Here is a 7,390-nt window from a genome sequence, read left to right on the forward strand (position 1 = left end):
TTGCTGAAGCCATCATACGGCTGCAACAGTACATCCAAGTTCCTGAATAACCAGGGTCCCTTCTCCATGATCCTCTCCCAATCGCCAAGGCATGATGCCTGAACCATGAAGAGATTTTTGCCCACCGGCCTGAATCGAACTTGTTGCGCCGTATTCCACGTCGCATGCATATCTCTGAAGAATATCGCCTGACTAAAGTTCTTTGCAGTGTGAACCCTAGCCAGAGCAAGCCATCGCACACTATCATTGATCTTGGGATCATCCTCATCAACCACCAGGTCCTCGAACTCTTCTCCTTCAAGGTCAAGCAGATCAAAAAAATCGCCCAGATCCCTGGGATTTACATCCCTAACTCCGCCACCCGTCGCCGATAGGGCATCCGCCGGGGACGCCATCACCTTGGATGAGCTAGGAGGCGATTGAACGAGGAAACGGTGGACCAGACCAGGCACTGTTACGGGGTGGACTCTGGCGGCGGTGGAGTCGCCGTGGAGGAAGACAGACCCTAGACGCTTCTTAGGGGATTTATCCCCTCTCTGCTTACTTAACCAAAACCACGCCATCGGACGGCTGTCAACAAGATAAATTAATCGGACGGCCGTCCACTATGATTTATTTTCGGGTCCTCTAATACCTAAGTTATTTACTATACTATAAAGCCAGAAGGCGGGCGCTGCTCCTACACAGTGTCAACAAGATAAATTAATCCGAGACTTGATTGCCCACGATCTTGCTCGACACAGTGGTTAATTGAAATGAAATTTCAAAAAAAGGCTTTGCTTTTTCTGGGTTTTTCTGTAGAGTCAAATACACCACGGATGTCTCAACTTGTCCGATGCAGTCATTTTGGTGCCTAAACTTGTAAAATACACAAAACTGATCCGTAACTTGTCCGAGCATTCAAATACGGTGCTTCCATCCGTATCCGGGCATATGCACTGCCCAGATGGCGTGCCAACCTGGCATCAGCCCACATGAGAGGAGAGGAGTGTGTTGGTTGTTTTACAGAAAACTCCTTGTACTTTATATATTTTTCATAAAAGCTCATGACATTTTATTTAAATACTCCCTCCATTCCAAAATATAGTGCGTCCGCGCTTCCCGAGGTCCAACTTTGACCATAAATTTAACCAATGAAACCAACTGCGGCGGGAGAAAAAATTATATAATTGAAAACTTCTTTCGAATATGAATTCACTGATATAATTTTTGCTCCCGCCGCAATCGGTCTTGGTAGTTAAATTTACGGTCAAAGTTGAAGCACGGGGATAGAGGAAGCACTACATTGTGGAATGGAGGGACACTACTAGGGAAAAGCCTAGCAGCAGCGCGGGTTTTGGGCCTATTAGTAGCGCGGGGGCCGATGCTACTAATAAGGCGCTACAGCTAACGTATAGCAGTAGCGCGGGTGCCACCCGTGCTACTACTAACCTGCGGAATTTTTTTCAAAATTTTTGCCTGAATTTTCAAATTTCTGAATTATTTTAATCTCTAATCTCTAATCATCCTCATCGCTGCTCAATTTAATCTCTAATCACCCCTCATCATTCCAAATCATCTAACTTCCCGGACAGTCACCCATCCTCTCACTACTCCAGCTTGAGCACGCTTAACTTCCGAGTTCTATTCTCCCTTGATTCCAAGTCTGCACTTGTTGTTTTCCTGATAATAGTAAGATGTCAATCCTATTAACCCTCGGGAGTTTCGCTTGAGCATGAAGTCACACATTTCGCTGTTTGAGTTTAAAAACTATTGTTCTAAAAAACAATAATTATTTAGTAACACTAATATTTCTTGAATAAGGAGTTTGACCACATTTTGACCAAAGTTTGACCAGATTTGACCAAAATTCCAAAAAACTGAAATAATTATTTAGTAACACTAATATTCTTGAATAATTATTTAGTAACACTAATACTTCTTGAATAAGTAGTTTGACCACAGTTTGACCAGATTTGACCAAAATTAAAAAAAACTGAAATTTGAGCATAACTTTTTTTCCTTTTAGAATTTGAGGATTCTAAAAATTTGCAAACAGGCCGTAGGCGGTCTCCATCGGATGCGGATTTTCATGCTGAACATTTTGATATATTATACGTTTTTCCTGACATTGTATGCAAAAATTATAGCCGTTTTACATTTTCCCTACACTTTTTGCAAAACATGTCCAAATGTAAGTGTTTAAATTTTCCTAACTAGTAGATGTAGTAACATAACTACATCTCGAAGGATTTTAATTTTTGAAACATTTTGATATATTATACATTTTTTTTCTAACATCGTATGCAAAAGTTATAGCCGTTTTACATTTTCCCTACACTTTTTGCAGAACATGTCTAAATTTAAGTTTTTAAATTTTCCTAACTAATAGATGTAGTAACATAACTACATCTCGAAGGATTTTAATTTTTAAAGTTTTTATCATTTTCTTTTGCTTTTCACAAAACCGAAAAGGCGATCCACGCGGGGGGAGGGGGGGTAGAGTTTCAAAATGGGACCTTTAATAGTAGCGAGGGTTTTTACCCCTCGCTACTACTATGACATGTCCCGGAGGGGCACGGTTGAGACCTCTTAGTAGTAGCGAGCGGTAAAAACTTAGTAGTAGCGCTGGTTTATAACCCTCACTACTACTATGGCATGGCCCAGGGGCATGGTAAAGACCCCTTAGTAGTAGCGAGGGGTAAAAACCAGCGCTACTGCTATCAACTTAGTAGTAGCGAGGGTTAAAAACCCGCGCTACTACTATGGCATGTCCCGCGGGGCACGGTAGAGACCGCTTAGTAGTATCGAGGGTTAAAAACCAGCGCTACTGCTATCAACTTAGTAATAGCGAGGGTTAAAAACCCGCGCTACTAGTAAGTAGCAGTAGCGAGGGATATAAACCCGCGCTGCTAGTAAGCGTATGTGTATAAGCTTTTCCCTAGTAGTGGGAGTATGTCAAACTGCATTGATCCCGCCTATCACATCTAGGCCTTGCATGTCAGCACATGGGATATTCAACATATTACCTGCCATCAACTTTAAAAAAATATCATCATATTTTTGGAAAATCCCCACGTGTATTCAGAAATTATAAATGTGTTTTTAAAAAATGTCTGTCATGCATTCAAAAAATTTACAACATCTATTTCATAGAATGTTCAATATGTATTAAAAAATAGTGTAAAATTATTCTTACATTTCTACAAACATGTTTAACATGTGTTAACACATTTATAGAATTTATTGTTTCTACACAATGATTTTTAATACATGTTGAACAATTTTAAAAACTAGTAAATGTGCACGTGCAATGCACGTCTAAATTAACATAAAATTAGTCAAACGTGGCAGTCATCGTACATTATATTAACTAATACAAATTTACTCAAACTTATAATAACAAGCACAAAAGATCGCATTGTTGCATGTCATGAAACAACAAAGTATTTTTTATTCAAATACCTCAAACCTTGTAATTTACTCTATACAAATATAACTATCTTTTTCTACACATGATGCATTACGCACTGCAAGTACATAATGAAAGTGTGCATATTCAAACTATTATTGCCTCAATAATGACAAACCCAGTGCTAAGCTTCCACACCAGGACCTCTCGAGACAAATGGGGAGTATTTCACCCACTCAAGACAAATGGGGAGTATTTCACCCACTCGGATACATTCACAAAAAAAGTATCAATTTGCTCGCTCAAAAAAAACTAAAATTGTTCGCAAAAGGCATCCCTAAACACTTGGATACATGCAGTGCGGAAACAATCCCCTCGCCCAGCATCTCGGACAAACTCCCATCAAGATGAACACACACCTGCACAGTTCCTGATTTGTTACTCGATGAAACATACAGTTATTTTCTTTCTAGAATACACTTAATCTTTAAAAAAATAGGTAAACATGTTTTAGCAAATTCTCCCATCCATTTTAACAGCTTCTTTGATGTTCCTTTCTTGCTCTGCAATAAATGAAGTACAGGTCCCGACGCCGCTTAATCATGCAGAGCTCATAATTTAGAAACTTTCCAGCCCATTCGGTAACACCATACATGATTATCTCACATTGCACAGCCTACAGATGATGAAACACGTTAAAGATCATCAGCTACAATGGTTAAACATTGTACACACATATATAAATTGATAATTAGGTTTTGATAAAAAATCAAAACAGAGTACCATATCCTGTTGAGACCGTGATGGCACATACTGAAGTTCATAGATATCTAAGATTGCTAGGTTATGAATTATCCTTTTGGAACGTTGCACACGTGCAAGTGCACAGTCAAACTATATATGCATCAACATATGACTCAATTATTCATGACATATAGGACTGCCACGAGGATCAAATAGATAACAATTATGAGCAAATGGTGTTGTGTGACATCTCCCAACTCGATTAATCAAATTTTTTTGTTACTGAATTATCCATATGTGAAAATTTCAATGTAGAACTAAGTTATTTTTGTATAGAGAACTTCTTCCTTGGTTCACAAAGAGGTTCAGCAGCCATCCTAAATGAGCAATGAAACATACCTTGAATTACTTGAGCAAAGAAGATGTTTGCAGAGGGAAGTAAGTCGAACCCTTGTCTTATCAATTGTACAATTAGTCAGTCGGATATTGCAAAAAATGGTCATCCATCATCTAATGGTTCCATATTAAGAATGTTGACAGACATGCAGGTCTCCTCAGTATTGTTAGACAAACCATTTGAAAATAATCATGCTCCAAAATGTGCATGATTAATAAGACAATACATGTGCAATTCAAGCCTTATATTAGCATGTGTTTCCAGACCTGCCTATTATATCAAAGAAACAATATAGATATTAACTAAAGTCGGAAAAGACCGTACTCTTCCTAAATGTATCAAATGGAACCACCTGTCTAAATGATGTGCAGAAATAAATATTAAATATGCATCTATTGGAGCTATCAGTCACCTTTTAATTGTTACATAGTGACTGTGGATTAGTGGTAAAGCTTCGCAAGCTGTTGCACTCGCCCAAACAAATCAGAAACCAAATCAGTTCTAGTTAATCCGCTAAAAAATATAAGAAAATAAAATTCAAGATTTACCATCAAATAGCTTGAAATGTGAACATGTGTGAATCAAGAGAGGCCCATTGTTTAATCCATTGCAAATATATCGAGAACCTGCAAAGGTGGGACTATCATGTGCATGAAGATGGGATCAAATACCAACTCAACAGGTTCATGGCTGCAGTACTCATTATCTGTATTTACCTGACATAATGCTAATTTAGAGATGCTGGATGCAAGCTGATGGAGCAGTGGGCAGCATCAATCAGACATACTGGTAGATCAGGTGACTCTGCTGCTCCACCCTCAGTGTATTGGCGCTGCTGCCTGCTCCTTCCCGCGACGCTCCAAATTGAATCTAGCCGTTTGCCCTTGAAGCACTAAAGATGACACGAAGCAGAACATATATGAACTTCTAAGAAATTAATCACATCGTAACCTCGTTGGTTTGAGCTTGCCCATCCACTTTATTAGTGTCATTCCCAAGCCCTTCAAAAAACATAGGAGGTGGAGGCTCAATTGCGGCTACAACATCATCCATACCGACAAAGTCTGGATTAGTATTATCATTGTCTAGATTCATGAAACACAGTAATAAGGATTCACAAAATACAACTCATTAAGTACACAGTATTTGAACCTTGGACAACCGGGCTTGTTCTGCATGTGCATCATTGTGATACGATTGCTCCTCAGCTGGGAGGATATTCAAATCTGGAATTAGCAGTCTGTACAATGATTTAGGAAAAACAAGTATTGGGTGCTTGCAATTTTTTTTATCTTATATCGATCAAATAAATCCTTTCAGGAAATAATAACTTATGAACGGCCTAATTTCTTAGTATGAAGCATTGTTCTTAAATAATCCAAATAGGCCCTTCCAGAATCTAAGAACTAATCAATGGCGTTTTTTCTTAATATGATAGTTAGTAGGTAAATATTTCAACATAGTGTTCTTTCATCGGCAAGGATGCTTCCAGGTAAGGGAGTTCCGCTCCCGAGCTTTGGTGAGTTTACAACAATTGGAAAAGATATTTAAATGCTTCTAAACCTGGGCTACCAATAATTTTTCAGGGATGGTTCCAGACTACATATTTGCACTTGTTAGTGAAGCTTCTGAAAAGTACGCATTGATAATCAAGTAATTGTACCTCTTACATGCAACCTGATAGTAAGGCTAAGTTTTACATCTGACCACTGATCACATGTTGATCGATCCAAAATTTCGGAAAATTCAATACAAGAGGTAATCGAGCATACACAGAAGGTCTACTTACATATTCCACCAAATGATATGTATATATTTACTGATAGGTAATTGAGCATACACAGATGGGTGCTGCTGGCAAACTCATGTGACCTTCTCAATCTGGATCGTCTACTAAAACCTGCTGATGCACAGAGACGTTAGAAAGAGAAATTGGATGCAGAGGGTGTGGTGGTTTCTACCGCCGCCGCAGGCCCTTACGCCGCCGGCGTCACAGCCGCGAGCCCGCGACGCCTTGCTGCAGATTGAGAGAGACGGGAGAGCAGAGAGGGGAGAAGGCACAAAGAGTGAGATGGAGAGAAGGATCCTAATCGGATCTGCTCGGGGCTGCGCTCATCTATGGTAATGGCCCCACCCCCGTCATCCTTCCATGTCTCCGCCGTGGAACCCTTTGCCGCTGCGTGCGACAGCAGCGCCACATGGGCATCGAGCGTCTGGTGGTGGGGCGAGGTGTGGGGCGGTGGCCATAACTGCCCTGGAGGCGTGGTCGCGAGAGGGCAGAGACGTCGTGAGGATTTTTTTTGACGGGACGTGTTCCGACGATGTTAACCCAATGGCATGATGAGTAATTAATTAACATAATGGCATGGTGGGTAGTTAAAGCATAAAACGCGTTTAGTATGTTTGAGGGATGTAGAGCATTAGATTGCAGGTTTTGATGGATAGGATGATTTGGTTCTTCGCCCTCTCGTGCTTTTATAGTGGTAGTAGATACAACGTTGTTGATTTGTAATAATTATGTATTCTAAAAATACAACGAAGATACAAAATAATTCTGTGTGCTTGTGATCCTGAGTGAAGATGCAAAACAAATTTGTAATATTTTATAATATATGTTGAACTGTTCAAATCAACATAAATTTTAGAAAAAGTTCATGGTTAAATCTTTGAACTACAAATAATAAAAAATAGAATAAAAATTTAAATAGACAGTAATCACATATTGATAATTATTATATTTTAATATCAAAATATTGTATATCATAAAAACCAAACAATAACTTACAAAACAGAATAGAAATTACAGAGCGATAGATAGACTTTCTAGCTAACAGCTGTACACAAAGTACTGCTTTATT

At 39.2% G+C, this 7,390-nt stretch overlaps 1 long non-coding RNA gene across 13 annotated transcripts; it reads right to left on the reverse strand.

Annotated features, from left to right (window-relative positions):
* Positions 1 to 3,413: 3,413 nt before the first annotated feature.
* Positions 3,414 to 6,781, reverse strand: LOC123132186 (uncharacterized). 13 transcript variants are annotated; one of them, XR_006464549.1, is made up of 4 exons: positions 5,249 to 6,766; positions 5,081 to 5,158; positions 4,945 to 4,993; positions 3,414 to 4,802 (listed from the first exon to the last, which is right to left on the reverse strand). It is a non-coding gene; the product is annotated as an uncharacterized lncRNA (long non-coding RNA). The 13 variants fall into 13 exon arrangements; XR_006464551.1 differs by having other exon boundaries at positions 3,414 to 5,158; positions 5,249 to 5,569; positions 5,685 to 5,740; positions 6,353 to 6,759; XR_006464552.1 differs by having other exon boundaries at positions 3,414 to 5,158; positions 5,249 to 5,569; positions 5,685 to 5,740; positions 6,322 to 6,759.
* Positions 6,782 to 7,390: the final 609 nt, after the last annotated feature.

Source organism: Triticum aestivum, chromosome 6A (assembly GCF_018294505.1).
Source record: "Triticum aestivum cultivar Chinese Spring chromosome 6A, IWGSC CS RefSeq v2.1, whole genome shotgun sequence".
In the NCBI taxonomy this organism is placed as follows: Eukaryota; Viridiplantae; Streptophyta; class Magnoliopsida; order Poales; family Poaceae; genus Triticum; species Triticum aestivum.